Here is a 19,398-nt window from a genome sequence, read left to right as displayed (position 1 = left end):
GAGGGCGGGGCTCCGGGCCGCGCGGGTCCCACCGCGGCTTGGGGGCTTTCCGGCCCTTGGAGGGGCTGAGGTGGCGGAACCTTGGACCCTTTGCCTCAGGCGGATGGTGCTGAGAGGCCGCGCTCCGCGGGGACCTTGGGGAAGCCCGGGTGCTCTCTTTTGCACACTTCTAGCTACTTGGAACTGGACATCCAGAGCCAGCTCGGAAACCAGCTTCTCTTCATCCTCACTGCCTCCCGCTCCGAGTGGGCTTTTTCTCTCAACTTCTACAGGGGTCTCCACATCTGGGTGCTGGGAAGGGAGGTCGGCGGCTTAGGACTCTACCTTGGAGCGGCCGAGGTGTGTGTGTGCGCGCGTGCGCGCGTGTGGCCCCGGGCGGAGAGAGAGGGTGGAACAGTGGGGGTGTCTGCGCGCGCGCACTTGGCCCCGGGTCAGAAGTAGGGTGCGCGCAACGGTCTGTTGTGGGTGGATGGGCGGGTGGGTGGATCGGCCCCAGGCTTGGGCGGGAAGACAGCGAAGTATCCAGCCTCTCTCCTTCAAAGGTGTTAGTAGGCAGTGCCCAGGCTGTGGGCTGCGCGCGTAGGCAAAAAAGCAGCCGGGACTGCAGCCTTTCCAGGCACAGGTGGCAGAGCCCTGCGGCTGCGGAGAGGTGGCGCGCGGTCCCCCGGGGCAAGGTTAGTGAGGGTGGGAGGGCTGCTGTCGAACCGCAGCGGCCTTTCTCCTCCTCCCAGGAACTTCTCCGCCCAGTGAGAACGGTTAGACTGGGCTTTATGCCTTGGCCCTGTTATGTTCGCGTTAGACACCTTCTCCACGAATCCTTGCAAAGGCCGATGCGGCGTGACACTGGGGTTTCAGAGTCATTCCAGTGAAGGAATGCTCCAGGTGTAACTCCCTGGTTAGCCTATTTGCTCTGCCTTTTTTTTTTTTTTTTTTCTTTAAATTACAATTTAACTTCTTTTGCGGTGACAAGTTTTCCCGTCTACTCATTCTCCACTTCTTTCTATTCTATTTCTTAGAACAGAAAACTAAAAAAGAAAAAGGGATTGTAAAACTTTATGGCGTAATTATAACCACTTCACTATTTTTTTTAACGCACAAAATGGGATCGTGTGAGCCTTCCTAATTTAGGATCCTAGGAAAACATGCATGTTTTCCAGGGGTTGTATACATGCGTTTTAACGTATTGCATCTCCTCACAGGGTAGGTAAATATGATTCTTGATTGATTATATGATAAAGCAGGCACTCATTTCTTAAATATTTTTTCATAAGTGAACAAACCTAAGAATTTTTCTGGTTCTCCAGTTATTCTTAAATGACACAGTAACAAATGAGTAATAGAGAAACAAAGAGCATTCCAGATTTCAACTAATTACAGGAGGTTAAATATCTAGAATCATATTTACACATTTTGTGTAAGGCGCCATGTAGATATATTGATACCACATCATTCTATTGTTTGTATTGTTTCCTCACGAATACCAGGGATTCGGAAAGAAAAACACACATTCGTTACCCAATATCAAAAGAAATGAAAGAGATTGGTCAGTTTCTCAGTCTTCTCATAGTCACGGCTATAACCACTTCTCTTGTCTGTACTTCTGATGAGTAGTAACCTCTAGGATGGTGTCAGCATTGAAAACAAATCAACACTAGAAAAAGGAAACTGCACATTTTACCCCCAGTCTTCCCTGACCGCATTTCGTCACATCACCCTGTCAGGTGGTTGTCGGTAAAGATATGAAGGGGTGGTGGGAAGTTCCACTTATAATCACTTTGTGCTAATAAAAATTTTCCAGTTTTCTTTCCACTTGAGGCTCCAATGTGGAAAGCTGTTAGGATTGGGACTTGTTAAATTTTCACAATGAAGAGTATATTAAATATAAAAATGGAGGCACAGTGTTGAGAGAATTAGTGTTACAGGTTTTAGCATGTTGTTGATAAACTGGGCTTGTTATCCATAGAGTTGTTTTTCTCACATCCTTTACATTTTCTTCCCATAGTAGCTTTAGGAAAATGAAAATAAGAATCCAGGACATAAGACTAAAAAAATGTAATGGGGTTTACCTGTATCCTCTCTTGGTGCATGATTCTTAAAACTTAAGTTTAGCCTTCAGAAGTAGAAATTGAAATTTTGGAAAACAACTTAATATTTTTTTTTCTAATTTGATAAACCAGGACAAGATATTTTGGTTTCCCTCACACTCTGCAAGGAATCTATATTGCAAAAGGAAATGAAGAATCACCATGATTATATAGACAATTCTTGTCATTGTTTTTATATTTAAATTTATTCCAAGCATTGTTTCCTATTCTCCCTTGCAGTTTCTGCCTCAATCCCTAGTTCTCTGCACTGGAAGACCCTGGTTCAATTCTTTAGAACTGTCATTAAATCCTCTCTGAAGGTGTGCAGTAATCCCAGAGCTGTCTGATTGACCAGTCTGATTGCTCTCTGCTAGCTAATTATGGGACTCCTCTTTTAACAAAACACCAGAAAGTGGGCACTTGTTTAAAAGCACAGTCCAGAATATAAAAAAGAATGTACTTGTATGTTTACCTGAGTCATTTTTCTGTACAGCAGAAAGTGGTACAACATTGTAAATCAACTATAATTTGATGAAAAAATAAATGAAAGCATAGTCCGCTTGCAGGCTACTAAACACATTCCCTTTGACTAGGTTGACTCTTCCTTGAGTCAAAGGAATGGGTAACAAAGGGGCTAATTCCTGGAGGAAGGCAGCAGAATGAATCAGATCTGACCTGGACCCCTTACTAAGTCAAAGCTGGCCAGATATTAGAGTATTCCTATAGCACTAACATTCAAGTAGCAAGGTCTGTGCAAACTGTGTTTGCTCTCTGTCACCCAGGACAGGCCATGTGGATACTCTAAACAGTGAAAAAAAGCATCTGTCTGGTACAAATAAAACTGTGTTCTTAGACACAGCTGCCTTCCACATGCTCGCCCAGTTAGTTCAGTGAGTTGCAAGCATGCCATTAACCTCAGTTTGAGCATGAAAAGAGGTACATGATTGTGGTTGTGGCCCTCACGACTGTCCTCCCTTTTTAAGGGTATATTTCAAATGTGTGGTCTCCTAATTATTTTCATTTTCTAAGCATAAATTTTCTGCTGAGTCTAGTGCCTGGAGTTGTTACACGTGTCAGTCAGTACTGTGATTAACTCCCCGATGTCTTCAGGCAGGCGTAAATAAATAACTGCCTCGGAGGCTGTTCTCCACCAAGTGACTGCTTCAGGCTGCCTTCTTCTCCGACAGTTACACTCCTCAAAGGGATGGCTCTCTACCCTTTTATTCCTCCCCTCTTTCTTCTCCCAACGGATGTTTCCACTGTAGTCCCGTTGTGGAATGGACTAGTGGACAAAGAAAGGAGATAATTTGCTTAGTGTTGCTCATTTTTGAAGATACAGGTGGAGAGATAGTCTTGCTAGTTTAGGCCTCTCTTTACAGGAAGATGGACATTCTATTTCAGTTTCACCTCATACCCCGCCCCGCAATTGCTGTACCTTTTAGCACTTCAGAAAATACTCAGAGACTCCCTGGTTTAACCATCAGCACCAGCATCATCTGTAGCTTGTTGAAGGCTTTTCATAGCACTTCCATATTTGCATTCACATGTGCTTTTATTAGCAACCCCCTGAGGATGTTAGGTGGGTGTGATAAAGACTGCCATGTTTCACCAAATCCTGTTTCCATTTCCTCTTGAAGATATAGCTGCTTGTTATTTCTCAGACGTCCGGTGGTTAGGTGAAGCCCATGTGACTGAATTCTGACCAATGGAAAACCGGAGGAAGTCGTGTGCGCCACTTCCCAGCCTGGTCCCTAAAAGACCCTAATCCTCTGTGTTCTCTATCTTCCTTTTTCTTCCAACAAGATACAAAGCCCTGGTATATAGAAGAGCCCCTAGATAGAAGGTGACTGGGTGCCTGAATACTTGAGTGGGGACCTCATTTCAATCTCAGTGACCGTCATTGGACAATGAAGGGAAAGTGAAATAATCCACTGAGATTTGAGGGGCTGTTTGTTTGGGAAGTTAGCCTCTACTAATAAAATATGGTCGGAACAATCTGTCTTCAGTAATGAGAATGTGGGCATGGAAAAGTTTTGTGACTTGCTCAAAGGCACAAGAAGTAGTGAGGTCAGCTGAAATTTTTCCTGCACTTAGTCTGTGGGAGGCACTGTGCTGAAAGATTTATGAATATGTCACCTAATCCTCACAACACACCGACAAGGAAGGTACTACATAGGAGTAGAAGGCCCAGTTTTATAGATGATTGAACTGAAATTTGGTTAAGGAACATAGAGGAGGACACTGTTATTTCTTAAAAGACTAAGCATCTAGGGAGAGTGATGCTAAGAGTCCTGCAGTGTAAGTGGCTATTGGTTGAAGCATCCTGACCATCTTGATTAGGTGGGACTTTGGCTGAATTTGTTGCTGCCAGCCTTCCTGTTGATTCTTTGTGACTGATTGCCTTTCCAATAAATGATTTTCCTGTTTAAATTGACCATACTCAGTTTCTGTTGCTTGCAAACAATAACCCCACCTAACACAGAGAGGTTGAGTAAATTGCAGATCACAGTATGGATAAATGGCCAAGCAAAGAATTTAATCTGGATCTGTCTGATCCCCAGACTTCTATCCATAATCTCTATATTTCTTAGCCCAAATTGGAACTCTAGCAATATGACTCTTAGTCTTACTTTCTCGTTCAATATCATTGGCTTTAGGGTAAAGAAAGTCTGTGTTCATGGTTATAGTAGGTTAAGTTGCCTAAGCCTTTGGCGAAAAGGAGTTTTACTAAGCTAGTTCCTTTGAAGTTTAATATAATAATCCATATAAACAAAATGTCTGGCATATATTGAAAATAATAAATTTTAGCCTATGGTTATACAGTAGTTATTGTTAAGTTCTCAAAATTTATTTCTAATATATGATTAGTTGTTGAGTATAAAATATTTAGAGGATGTCATAATGAATTGAGTAAGTATTTAAAAAAATTTTTAATTATAGTTAATTTACAATGTTTTGCCAATTTTGGCTATACAGCAAAGTGACCCAGTCATTCATATAAGTATATATATGTATATGTGTGTGTATATATATATGTACACACACACACATTCCCTTTCTTATGTTATCTTCCATCATGGTCTATCCCAAGAGACTTGATATAGTTAGAAGTTATTTTTGCCTGGGCCTAATCCAAAATATCCAAAGACCGGTTGTGTATATAATCATGAAAAGAGAATTAAGGTAGCTATTCAGGTAATTTAGATACTCCTTTTCCCCTCCCTTGTTGAAAAGGAAAGAACTACTTTCAATGAGATGATTTCTGTTGCCTACTTATATTGCTTAACTTTGTTAGATAATTTCTCAAGAGTATATCTAATATTGACTAAGTAGTCTCAGTTTAGCTATTAAGGTGATATTAGTGAATCTTACCCAGACACAGAATTTAGCTGGCTTTCTTCCAGAGTAAGTTTCCAATTTTTTATTTTGAGATGTTTGTAAGAAGAACTGAAGCACATTTATTTGGGGGAAATGAATGCCAGTTTGCCTGGAAGCAGGGAGTCGGGGTGAGGGCCTTGTAGAGGGGAGGAGGACCTGGAGGGGGATATTTCCAGTCAAAAATGGAGAGAAAAAGAACAAGTGTCTTTGTGAGCAAAGATCTGTTGAGGAAAGAAGCTGTTCTTCGAGAGGCATAAGGACTCAGCTTGGCCTACTGTGCTATCTGTAGCTATAAAGTCCCTTGACCTGTATCAGCATATCCAGGGCACCACTGAGACCCTGTCCTGCAAAAACTGTGCCCTAGCACAATGCTTGGCACACTTAGGGTAGCATGAATGTTCAAGAACTTACCCTCTTAGCCTTTGTAATCCATACAGATGCCACTTTTGCATCTAGTCTCACAGCAGTCTCTTCACTTCCAATACCTTTATGCATATAGATACATCTCCAACCTAAAGCGGCATAGACACAAGTCTCTGCCCCCATCCCACCAACAAACACACCCTTGCATGCATTCACTGACAGATCTCTGCAGTCAATTCAGAACATGGAGAAACATGATGTTGTCATTCTCCCATGAGTAAAGTGCCTTTGCCTGGTGCACTCATTATGCTTGAATTGATCAATCACAGACATTTGTTCGCTTCAACGTGCCATTCATTCATTCATCCATTCAATAAGCACATATGTATAAGGCCATGTTAGCCTCTGAGAACATTCTTTGAACAAAATAAACTGTTCCTGCCCTCATGCAGCTTACTGTGTAATAGGGAAAGCTTACTATCCAGAAAGAGAAACGGATTACTCAAATATGCACACACACTTCAGCATTTACAAACTGGGATCAATGCTATGAGAGAAAGAAAGGCTGCCTTCATTTAGACTTGACAGCAGGAACGGCCTTTTGGAAGAGATAGTATCTTTTTGATTTTATTTATTTATTGATTTATTTTTGCTTTTTAGGGCTGCACCTGTGGCATATGGAAGTTCCCAGGCTAGAGGTTGAATAGGAGCTGCATCTGCTGGCCTTCACCACAACCACAGCAATACCAGATCCAAGCTGCATCTGCAACCTACACTACAGCTCATAGCAACACTGGATCCTTAACCCACTGAACGAGGCCAGGAATCAAACCTGCATCTTCATGGATACTAGTCGGATTCATTACCGCTGAGCCACTATGGGAACTCCCCTTTTTATTTTTATTTCATTTGTATTAAAGTATAGTTGTTTACAGTGTTGTGTCAATTTCTGCTGAATGGATAAGCAATGAGGTCCTGCTGTACAGCACAGGGAACTATATCCACTCTCTTGGGATAGAACATGAGGGAAGATGGTATGAGAATAAGAATATATATATATATAACCTTTGCTAACTAGAGAGCCATTAATACCCTGGTTAGAATATGCCTTATATATATGAAGAGGTAGTATCTTCTAACCAGGGTATTAATGGCTCTCTAGTTAGCAAAGGTTATCTTCGACTCCAAGTACAGGAAGCTTCAAGCAATTCTGGTCCAGAGCACCCCATCCACTCTGTCTAATGCCTCAGAGAAGAGAAGTACACATCCTGTAGGCCAGAAACTAAGCAGAGAAGGTTGCTGAGAATTCAAAGAATGGATCTTGAGGAAACCAGGAGCTGAATGAACCCAAGTGAGCTGCACTGAAGTACAGGAAATCATCAAAGTTTGAAAAGAGGAACCTGTGACATCAGAGAATCTGTCACTTGACTGTAATGCTTAATGAACTCCTGCAGCAGATGTTCAAAACTCTTCTTTGAGGAGGTGGGGGGAGAAATGAAGCAGGATTCCTTTCTGAGAATGGTACCAGGTTCACCATCTGTTGAAATTCAAGCTCCAAATTAGTCTCAGGCTCAGGCCTGGTCTGCTTGTATTTCAGGTTAATAGGAATTGATCACAAAGGATCCTACAATTATAATTAAAAATCTCTTGTAGTTTAAGAAGACCTACAGATATGAAAATCTGAGGCAGAGCAGACTCTTCATAGGCTGTTTTATAGTAAAACTTGATTTTAACTTTTATTGAAGTATAGTTGATTTACAAGGTTAGATAATTTCTGCTGTACAACAAAGTGATGCAGTCATACATATATACACAAATCCATTCTCTTTCAGATTCTTTCACATAGATTATCACAGAATATTGGGTAGAGTTCTCTGTGCTATACAGCAGATCACTACTGGCCAGTCATTCCATATGCCTCAGTGTACATATACCAGTCACAAACCCCAGTCCATCCCTCTCACCCCCCAACCTGTTCCCCTTGGTAACATCAAGCTTGTTTTCCAAGTCTGCCAGTATGTTTCTGTTCTGCAGATAAGTTCATTTGTATCCTTTTCTCAGATTCCACAGATAAGTGATACCATATGATGTTTGTCTTTCACTGTCTAACTTCACTTAGTATGATATTTATAGTGCTTTATTTAACAAGAAATGAGATTTGATTGTTCAGATAAACAGCATTTTTTTTTTTTTTTTTTGTCTTTTTGCTGTTTCTTGGGCCGCTCCCACGGCATATGGAGGTTCCCAGGCTAGGGGTCCAATCGGAGCTGTAGCCACCGGCCTACACGAGAGCCACAGCAACACAGGATCTGAGCCACGTCTGCAGCCTACACCACAGCTGACGGCAATGCCAGATCGTTAACCCACTGAGCAAGGGCAGGGACCGAACCCGCAATCTCATGGTTCCTAGTCGGATTCGTTAACCACTGCGCCACGACGGGAACTCCAACAGCAATTTTTTAATATGACTTTCTGATGCCAAATTGTTTTGTGCATTTTCCTATAAAAGAATAGATTATTTATTAAAAGAACTATAAAATTTGCTTAGGGCATTTTTGCAGTGAAATTCATTCATTTAATCTAACAGATGAAAAGCAAGTACTTTTTCTTTTTTTAAACTGTATTTCAGTTATCTAACTGGAGGTTTGTATTTCTTAATCCTCTTCACCTATTTCGCCTCACCGCTTTCCTTCCCTCTGGCAACCATCCATTTGTTCTCTATATCTGTGAGTCTGTTTTTGTCTTGTTTGTTTAATGCTTTTAGATTCCACATATGAGGTCATACTTTGTCTTTCTCTTTTTGACTTATTTAGCATAATACCTTTGAGATCCATCCATGTTGTCACAAATGACAGGATTTTTTTTATTGTTGAGTAATATTCCATTGCATATGTATATCACATCTTCTACTTATTCGTCTAGTGATGGACACAAGTTGAAAAAGCAGTACATTTTGAAGATATCAAGTGTGAGGACTGAGAATCAAATATAAATTATTTTTCTCTCAACCCTGAATTAGTGTAAAAGTGTCCGTTGCTAAGTAAAAAATTTGTGAAATTTTAGTAGCTAAAACACAGCATACAATTCTCAAAATTGTCTTGCTCTGTTAATGATTTGTCTTCATCTCTGATTGTGTTCCACCAATGCTGCAGGGATTTTAGAAGACCTGCTGATAGTCTAAATTGTTTAAAGTGTAATTCAGTCTAAGCTATATACATTCGATTTACATTTTGATAGCAGTCAGTTTTTACCTGAGTATTCTATCTGTGGATTAAAACTTTTTTTTTTTTTTTTTTTTTTTTGGTCTTTTTGGCATTTCTTGGGCCGCTCCCGCGGCATATGGAGGTTCCCAGGCTAGGGGTCGAATCAGAGCTGTAGCCACCGGCCTACACCAGAGCCACAGCAACGTGGGATCCGAGCCACGTCTGCAACCTACATCACAGCTCACGGCAACGCCGGATCGTTAACCCACTGAGCAAGGCCAGGGATCGAACCCGTAACCTCATGGTTTTTAGCTGGATTCGTTAACCACTGTGCCTCCACGGGAACTCCCAAAACTTTTTTTTAATAGCAGAACAAACCATGGAAAAAGAAAAAGTGTAATTTAGTTTTGTTTTCTTTTTCCTGGCTTGCCTCTCATTTTACATTTTGTTTTCCAGATTGAACATTAAAAAAAAATACCCCCAGAAGAATAAAGTAAAAGATATTGTCCTCTTGAGGAAGAGCCCATCCTTTAGGTGAGGTTTTGCCTGGGCTCACACAATTTTGGAGATCCTGTTTACAGATTCATTTAGGTTCTTATATGCTGCACAGTCTCCTAGACTTGAAGGTGTGGTGCTAGAAATGCCCATTTTATGAGGTGTCCATAAGTCCTAGATTGTCAAAGAAAGTACAAAGTTCTCTCTTTTGGCTTACGAGACAGACCAGTCAGCTCTGGTCTGATCTTTTAGCCCTTGCCATGGGCTGGCCTTAAGGAAAGATTTTAAAATATATTTTTAAAAAATTCAATACTTTCTATTTTAAAAAGATTTTCCCTTGCTGTTTTTAAAGGGTTAGTTTTGACAAAATACGTTTTTGCATTTGACTTTTTTCTTGTGTTTTTCTGAGATGAGATTTGTGCAGGCGGGTTGGGGGACTGGGTCTGCTGTTTTACAGATTTGCACATCCACTTTTAAAGATGCCCGCAATCCCTGCTGCTTTATAAATCTGTATTTATTAGAAAGTGTTCAGTTCCATCCAGGTGACCCATACATTGCTCTGAGGGGTTAGTAGGGACACTTTTTTGTTTTTTTTTAAGGAGCTTCAGGGTATCACTTCTCTTCCAAAGCCAGTATCAATCCTGGCCTAATGTGTTAATTGCAGTGGCATTTTAAATTTAAGCAAATGCTAATATTTCTTTCTTCCCTTCCACCCATAATAATGATAAAAGCTTTCCTATAATTCAAATTAAGGCTCTCTTGGGATTTTCCTTTTTATACAACTTCTCTCTGCTCTGCAGTACTGCCTCCTCCCTCCCTGCTCCCCAGATAGCTTCCCTGAGCCCAATCAACCAGCCTAGGAGTCTCTTGATAGCCACCTCTCTGAAATGATTGACAGAGCAATGCCAAGCAGAGCTGCTCTCTTTCTTTCTTCTCCTCTCCCCTTTCTTTCCATTTCGTACTCTATCAACAACCTCAATAACTAACATTTAGTAGGCACTTACCGTGAGGCTAGGGAATGAGCAAAGTGCTTTTAGTGGATTATTTTCCTTGTGATTCAGGGACATTGAGACAAAGAGAAGTTATGTAAGCTTTCCAAGGTCCCAGTATTCAAACATGTTGTGGCAGAGAGGGCATGTTACTGACCACTGAAATTATAACATCTCCTTCCCCAGTGCTGGTCAGAGGTCCATTACTTAACACCTCACCCTATCCTTTAAACACACTTAAAAACAAAGGCACCACATTTCAATAAAGTAGAAAGGTAAAACTTCTCTGAACAATAATGGTGTATTTTGTTTTAGCCACACATCGCCCATCCCTGCGTGCAGGTACAAAAAGCAGAAAATAGAAAATTCTTCACAATATTTCTGATTGGAACCTATAGCCACTTATTTTAATTTTCTATTTTAGGTGGAGTAGTTTACCACTTCTACAACCACCAAGGGGATCTATAACAGCTTCTCTGACATTTAAATAATCAAATGCTTCCTTATTCTCTGTCTTATTCTGCTCACAGACACCCAACCAAAATATACTTTCCTGCTTAAGGTGAATCTATGTATGATGTAGGTTAGCAAAGTAGAGGAGTTCCCAGCGTGGCTCAGTGGAAATGGATCTGACTAGCATCCATGAGGACACAAGTTCGATCCCTGGCCTCGCTCAGTGGGTTAAGGATCTGGCGTTGCTGCAGTGTAGGTCACAGATGCGGCTTGGATCCTGAGTTGCTGTGGCTGTGGTGTAGGCCAGTGGCTACAGCTCTGATTTGACCCATAGCCTGGGTACCTCCACATGCTGCAGGTGTGGCCCCCCAAAAAATAAAATAAAAAAATAAAGTAGAAAGTGGTGTCAATAACATGGAAACGTTGATTGAGTATAAACTACGTGCCAGGGATTGTGCTAAACCTTTTGTATTTATCTTATCTTTATGGTAAACCTACGAGGGAGGTGGTATTATTGTACCTGCAGCTCTATCAGGATGTAAAGTCAGTCAGAAAATCTGCAGTCCCTTGGCACATCTCTTTTGCGGGGGATAGGGTAGGAATGGGCATAGGCAAGAAGGATTGGCATAAACTCAAATGCAAATGGGGGTGGGTGGAAAATATGTCATCTACCCTTTTGTCTTGCTATTCTCATTGCAAACATTGCTAATCCACAGTGTCATTCCTTCCTTCAAGGGCCTGTCACCAATCTGCTAGTGATGGCACAAGGAATGGAAACATTTGTCACACTTGATTTAGCATATGATGTGTACAGAGTTGATTCCAAGAGACCCTAACACAAGGGGGTTTTGCAAACTTCAAAGGTGTGTCTGCGAGGTCCTCTTTGCCAAGGTGATTTTGGAAAGGCTCTGAAGATCTTTATCAGGATTTTTTGCAAACTTTGTGCCAAGAGAGTATGAAAGGAGAGAGATTATGATATGAAATTGTAATAGAAACAAAATCTCACCTAGGGTAGAGGGTCCTGCAAAGGGTGTTCACCTATAAAAAGGTACTTTGAGAATGTCTGAAATGGGAGTTCCCTTGTGGCACAGTGGGTTAAGGACCTGGCATTGTCATTGCATACGTACCTTTATGCAAAACACCTTTGCAGTTCAGGGAGCTGCAGGACAGAAATTGAAGAGGCAGGAACTTTGGGTCCAACTGTGACACTACGTTTTCAACTCTTATGAACAAGCTAAATCTCCCAATGCCTTAAAGGAATGATTGAAAGAAAAAGATGATTTGCAATTATTAAAACCTAACTTTTTTTTGTTTGTCTTTAGGGTCACACCTACAGCATATGGAGGTTCCCAGGCTAGGGGTCGAATCGGAGTTGTAGCCAGCGGCCTACACTAAAGCCACAGCAACTCGGGATCAGAGCCGCATCTGCAACCTATAGCACAGCTCATGGCAGTGCCAGATCTTTAACCCACTGAGAGAGGCCAGGGATCAAACCTGCAACCTCATGGTTCCTAGTCAGATTTGTTAGCCACTGTGCCACAACAAGAACTCCTCAAAACCTAACTTTATTCAGTAGATACTTTAATATGTTTAAACATACACAAAAAGGAATATTTGGAAAATGGAATCACTTGAAATCCATGTCATAATAGTTTGTGAAAATAACAGAGCTCGGAGTTCCCATTGTGGTGCAGTGGAAACGAATCTGACTAGGAACCATGAGGTTACAGGTTCGATCCCTGGCCTCTCTCAGTGGGTTAAGGATCTGGTGTTGCTGTGTTGCTGTGATCTGTGGTGTAGGTCGCAGATGTGGCTTGGATCTGGTGTTGCTGTGGCTGTGGTGTAGGCTGGAGGCTACAGCTCTGATTGTACCCCTAGCCTGGGGAACCTCCATATGCCATGGGTACGGTCCTAAAAAGCAAAAAAAAAAAAAAAAAAAGGAAAAGAAAATAACAGAGCACTTTGGGGAATGTTCCCCTAAAGGAACAAACATTTATTAATTATCTCTATTTCATCTTTTATTCTTGATGCCTGTGTATTTTAATAACTCTCACTCATATAAGGTAGGAGACACATTTTAAATTAGTTATACAAGTTGACTGGTTTACCTCCCTTACCAAAAGAGTGAAACACTCTTTGTTATGAATGGAGTGCAGTGCACAATTTACTCTAGAATCAGAGAAAAGAGAAAACTCAACTTTTAGTCTGTTTGTATCTGCCTTATATATTTCAGAGGATTGAGCTTATTCAGACTGATTCTGTTGCAATGCATTAGAATTTAATGCAGACACTCACAAGAACTGAGTCATTTTTCTGAATGTTTTCCTTACTTCCAGTATTTGATGAGGCACCTCAGAAGAATATAACTTTCTAGTTAGTAAATATGTTTGAGTCAGAGCATAGGAAGCATTCTATAGAATAAAAATTCACTTGATAACCTGATAACTTCTGTAAGGTGTAGAGGAATAATATACTGAAACTTTGGTTGTTGGGGGAAAAAATAAGTATTTAAGAGTAATATACTCAAGGAGTTCCCATTGTGGTGCAGCAGAAATGAATCTGACTAGTAACCATGAGGTTTCAAGTTCATTCCCTGGCCTCACTCAGTGGGTTAAGGTGAGCTGTGGTGTAGGTTGCAGATGTGGCTTGGATCCTGCATTGCTCTGGCTGTGGTGTAGGCTGGCAGCTATAGCTCTGATTTGACCCCTAGCCTGGGAACCTCCATATGCTGCCAGTACGGCCCTAAAAAGCAAAAAAAAAAGAGTAATGTACTCAAGATGGTCTGTGAATTGGTGCCCAGTTGGATGAAGGAACATCTTGTCCTTAACACATCAGCATTCTACCTTACTAATGGAATACTTATTAATTTCATTAACAGAGTATCACAGCATTTTCTTTGCCTTGAATCTTAGTTCTTAATTTTATTTGAAAATGCAATGAAAAATAGTCACACACTTCGGCTTTAGAGCATTAGTTTAGTAATTACAGAGTGTTTTTCCCATGATGACAATTATAAATGCATAAAGGTGAGACATCCTTTTCAGTTTTTTATATCAAAGCGTTTGAAAGAAGAGAGGGTGGGAAAAAGAGAAAGGAAGGACCAGGAGAGAGAGAGAAAATACCTGGGTGGTAAATCAGTTACACATTTTTTCACAGTCACACCCACAGACCAAAGTGATGTTATGGGCCTATCACTCTTGAAGTTCCGCCTAGAAGTCCCCAAGGCAATAAAAACAAAACTTCATAAAAGACCTGTGTGTCATCAACTACTGTCGATAATGTAGGAGATCTGAATGACAAGGTGAGCTGCCTTTCTCTAGGAGGATCTTGGGGATCTTTTGAAAATGGCAAGAGGAAATATGATTTTCTACCCATTCTTTTCCCAACCATAAGAATATTCTAAATGTTTTAATAGCAGCAGAGGGTGAATTATTATATATAGTATCTATTGTTACAATTAATGGGTTCAAAAAGAAAAACTGTTGCCTTTTAAAAATTAATAGAGCTTAGAACATGTTTTCAATACCAATTCTGTCTAGAAGAAGGGGTTTCGTGGTCAGACAAATTTTGGAGATATTGTACTATATTTCCTCGTTAGAAAGTCTCATGGCAGGTTTTATGAGAGGCCCTGAGTCATCTAACCATTAAAGAAATTTAGAACTGTTGAACTTCGTTTTAGTTAGCATTTTTTAGGTTTGTTTGATCATGCGTTCTTTCCTGCCCAACATCCATGAACATGATACAGATTAGAATTCCTTGAAACGCGTGTGGGAGAACTTTCCAAATATGGCAAAGGATGGTTTACTTTTCTGAGGAATAGTTCAGAGACAAACATTGTAATTTCAGTAGATTTTCCTGTGTTAGGAAAAAAATGTATATGCCTTTCATGACTGAATGGATGTTGCTGCTTGGAATGAAGCTAAATTAATATATGAAAAAAGGGGTAAATTCAAAGAAAATGGGAAATGAATAATTGTAGGGATAATACATGTATATATATAAATATAATATATAATATATATTATATAATAATAAATGTAGAGATAATTTCATGACAAAATCATGAAACTGGTAGGTGAATGTCTGAAGGTCGGGAAATACTGGTTTCATCTATAAATAGGTTGCAGCACTTTGGACATGCATATTCAGACTGGTCATTAGGAAACTTGGGGAAAGGAGGTAGTTAGTGCTCTGGTTCTGGCTTAAAATAATTTTGTGACCTTGGAGGAAAAGGCATTCTGGACTTCAGTGTCTTTATCTGTAAGTAGGGAGAGCTGGATCGGAGAATATCTATGGTGAACTTCAGCTCAACCCTGTTGGTGTGACCAGAGGGCCATTGTGGTGGTCTGATCTGCTAGCCCCTTTCATGCAAGCTAGGACTCAGGGAAGGCTCTTTGATTTCTGCATGGCTGGGGGATTATAACCTGCATTGCTAGCTTTACCAGGAAAACAGAGGCCAAATGTTGCCCTGACCACACCTCAGTGAGTGAATGTTGACCAGGCTGTCATGCTGGTGCCTTGGTTCCTGGGTGGCAGTGAAGCAGAACACTTCATTCTAGGGCTTGCCATTGTTTGAGATTTGCTTTTTTCTCAAAGTAGCTGAACCAGACTGGGGGATTTGAGCTACCTTTGTGTGAGTGGAGCACTTTGCAGTTGGAGCTCCAGGGAATTCAAAGTGACTGGCTGGAGGACTAGACTATGTGAAGACAAGGCTTATTCTTTCTTCTTTTTTTTTTTCAACCACTCTCCTCCCCTGATTTTTTATTATTTTTGAGAATTGACATCCATTTAATGTAATATTGAGTCTTCCAATCTGGTCTTGTTTTAAATTTTTAAATTTATTTTATTTTATTTTATTTTATTTGTCTTTTTGCTATTTCTTTGGGCCGCTCCCGCGGCATATGGAGATTCCCAGGCTAGGGGTCCAATCGGAGCTGTAGCCACTGGCCTACACCAGAGCCACAGCAACACGGGATCCAAGCCGCGTCTGCAACCTACACCACAGCTCACGGCAACGCCGGAGCCTTAACCCACTGAGCAAGGGCAGGGACCGAACCCGCAACCTCATGGTTCCTAGTCGGATTCGTTAACCACTGCGCCACGACGGGAACTCCTAAATTTTTTTAAAATGCGACTGTTTTTGTTAGATTTATCGCTAGGGTTTTGTTTGTTTGGATTTTTGTGTTTTTGTTAATGGCTGCACTCGTGGCATGATTTTTATGTTTTAATAATTCTTTATTGTTTTGTGAATAAGATTCCGTGACATGTTACATTTTCTTTTTTTTTAATTACTCATTTCACATAATTACACTTTATTGTTCTGTCCTGTAACTTGAATGAAAATTATTTCTGTAGAAACTGTACTTTGATTCTTTGCTTAAATTTTCTATGAAGTGCATTTAGATGCTTGTGGAATTTGCTATCCAAAAAAAATGAGTAAAGGACTTCATCTCTATTTCCTTTATTTCTGTTCTGATCTTTACGATTTTTCTCCTTCTACCAACTTTGGATTTTGTCTGGTCTTCTTTGTTTAGTTGCTTTAGGTGTAAGGTTATGTTGTTTATTTGAGATTTTTATTATTTCCTGAGGTATGCTTGTATCGCTATAAACTTCCCTCTTAGAACTGTTTTTGCTGTTGATTTATAGTCTTGTGCCAATTTCTGCTGTTTCTGCTGTACAGCATAGTGACCCAGTCATACATATATATATACATTCTTTTTCTCATACTGTCTTCTATCTTGTTCTGTCCCGAGAGTTTGGATATAGTTCCCTGTGCTGTACAGTGGGACCTCATTGCTTATCCATTCTAAGTGTAATAGATTGTATCCACCGCTATTACATCTTACTGATTATTGTTAGGGGAATAAAATGTATTGGTTATGCGCACAAACTTTGTCAGGCTCTGTCACTTACTAGCTGGGTAACTTTACGCAGTTACTTAACGTATCTATTCCTTACCATTTTTTTAATATTTAAAATCAGGATGATAATACTATCCTCCCTCAGGATTAAATGAATTGATGTATTAAAAAGCATTTAGTAACAGTGCTTAGTACATAGCCCTCGAAAATTATTTGTTATTGTTACAGCTGGTGTCTAGGACAGTCTTATCTCCTCTGACATCATTCCTGTGCTAACTGAACACTAATCAACCAGTCAGATGACTAAAATTGCTATTATAGATATCATCATTAATGTACAAAGTAGGTTGTTTCTCCAGGGCAAGTTGAGCCAATATATTCCCAAGCCGTAGACCATCATAAACCATAGACATCCTGACTCCTGAAGCTATGATTAAGAAATGTCAGAAATGATGTTTAATGCCAGCCTCTTTGTTCATCCCCTTTAAAAGACTCCTAGCTCAAAGACCAAGTTGGAGTGGATCTGAGGCTTGCCTGCTACTCCCTTGCTTACACCCTGAAATAAATGCTGTAGTTTCCTTCACCGCAACCTTGTATCAGTAGATTGGCTTTGCTGGGTATTGGGCAAGTATATCTCAGTTTGGGTCAATAACGTTGTCAGGTGATTGTCTTGAAAGTTCTAGGTGTATAATTATATCACATGAAAAGAATATCAGTTTAAGCACATTCTTCCTTTCTTTTCTTTCTAGATGATTTATCTGTCTTTGTAGTGATGATTCCAGCCTTCCTTTACATACTCTATACGCCATAATGTATGATTAATTTTACATCTCTGTCTCTCTCTTTTTTTTTTTTTTTTTGTCTTTTTGTCTTTTTAGGGCCACACTCATGGCATACGGAGGTTCCCAGGCTAGGGGTCAAATTGAGCTACAGCTTCTGGCCTACGCCACAGCCACAGCAACGCAGGATCCGAGCCGCCTCTGAGACCTATACCACAGTTCATGGCAGCGCCAAATCTTTAATCCACTGAGTGAGGCCAGGGATCAAATGTGAACCTCATGGTTCCTAGTCGTATCCTTTTCCACTGCACCACGGCGGGAACTCCTCTCTCTCTCTCTCTCTCTCTTTTTTTAAACTCACCATTGTACTTGAGCATGTTTCATGTTGATAAACTTTTGGTAAACATGATTTGTTATGGATTTTATAAAAACTTCTATATTATAACATTTGTATATATTAGTATATAAAATATATGTATAGTTTAAATAATGATAATTGGACTGTATATGCACCAAACTTAAATATAATATTAAGTTGTTAAGCACCCCTTTTACCTTTCCCCAGTTGCATTGAGAATTTTGTCTCAATTATTTACTTGCTTTTCTTTTTGTTTTTGTCACCAGTATATACTTATCACCATATAGTTATCTTATGATTTAAGTAATATTTCCCCTATTATGATTATTTAGTTGGATTTATATTTTGGACATTGGGAGTAGAGCTTTTCCCATATTGATGATTAATTCCTTGGGATAGATTCTAGAAAGGAAATTACTAGATCTATGTGTATGACCGTTTTAAAAAGCTTTGGACAAATATTGATTGTCAAAATACTTTTCAAAGGGTTTATATCAGTTTATATTTCCAAAAAGCAATGTATATGATAATGATCATTTCTTCTTCTTCTTTTTCTTTTTCTTTTTCTTTTTCTTTTTCTTTTTGTGACTGCACCTGCAGCATATGGAAGTTCCAAGGCAAGGGGTTGAATTAGAGCTGCAGCTGCCTGCCTACTCCATAGCCACAGCAACGCAGGATCTGAGCCATGTCTGAGACCTGCGCCACAGCTCACAGCAATGCCAGATCCTTAACCTACTGAGCAAGGCCAGGGATTGGACCCGCATCCTCATGGATACTAGTTGGATTCTTAACCCGCTGAGCCACAGTGGGAACTCCCAAGAATGCTCATTTCCATTAAATAGCCATCAATACTAAGTGTTGTTAATTTGAAAGGCAAGGATATCATGTTTAAGTATTTTAATATAATTCCTAATTAGGTTGAATTTTTAAAACGACCAATTACAATTTTTGAAAGATACTCTGTATACAGAAATGTTCACCTGTCATAAATGTTTTTTTTTTTTTTTTTTAATTTTCCCACTGTACAGCAAGGGGGTCAGGTTATCCTTACCTGTATACATTACAATTACGGTTTTTCCCCCACCCTTTCTTCTGTTGCAACATGAGTATCTAGACATAGTTCTCAATGCTATTCAGCAGGATCTCCTTGTAAATCTATTCTAAGTTGTGTCATAAATGTTTAGCTTGAAGGATTTTTACAAAGAGAACACAGCTTTGTAACTAACACCTAGGTCAAAAAAACAGAACATTATCTGCAGATGAAGGCAGAACATTAACTGTCCTTGTGCTCACTTTCAGTTTGAAGACCAATATGTATATGAAATCTCTGAAGAAAGAAAATTGACGTTGCTTTGACCAATTTAGTTTTGACGCCCAACAGTAAGTTTTCAAATTATGAAGGATGGAAGATTTTGAAACATTTGTATACGTTTAA

The 19,398-nt window shown here is 40.0% G+C and overlaps 1 protein-coding gene across 4 annotated transcripts in view; it reads left to right on the top strand.

Annotated features, from left to right (window-relative positions):
• LOC106506475 (uncharacterized) overlaps window positions 1-19,398 on the top strand; it is a 120,932-nt gene continuing 101,534 nt past the window's right edge. For all 4 annotated transcript variants that reach the window (XR_014831200.1, XR_014831199.1, XM_085002164.1 and 1 more), the window contains exon 1: window positions 1-339. The gene's annotated coding sequence lies outside the window, so the exon portion shown is untranslated. The remainder of the gene's footprint in view (window positions 340-19,398) is intronic.

This window comes from Sus scrofa, chromosome 16 (genome assembly GCF_054392235.1).
Source record: "Sus scrofa isolate SSC_HxYL_T2T_F1_AM1 chromosome 16, Sscrofa_HxYL_maternal_Yorkshire_Landrace_v2.0, whole genome shotgun sequence".
NCBI classification, from domain to species: Eukaryota; Metazoa; Chordata; class Mammalia; order Artiodactyla; family Suidae; genus Sus; species Sus scrofa.
Note: the sequence above shows the minus strand (reverse complement) of the source record. Positions and strands in the feature narration are given on the sequence as shown.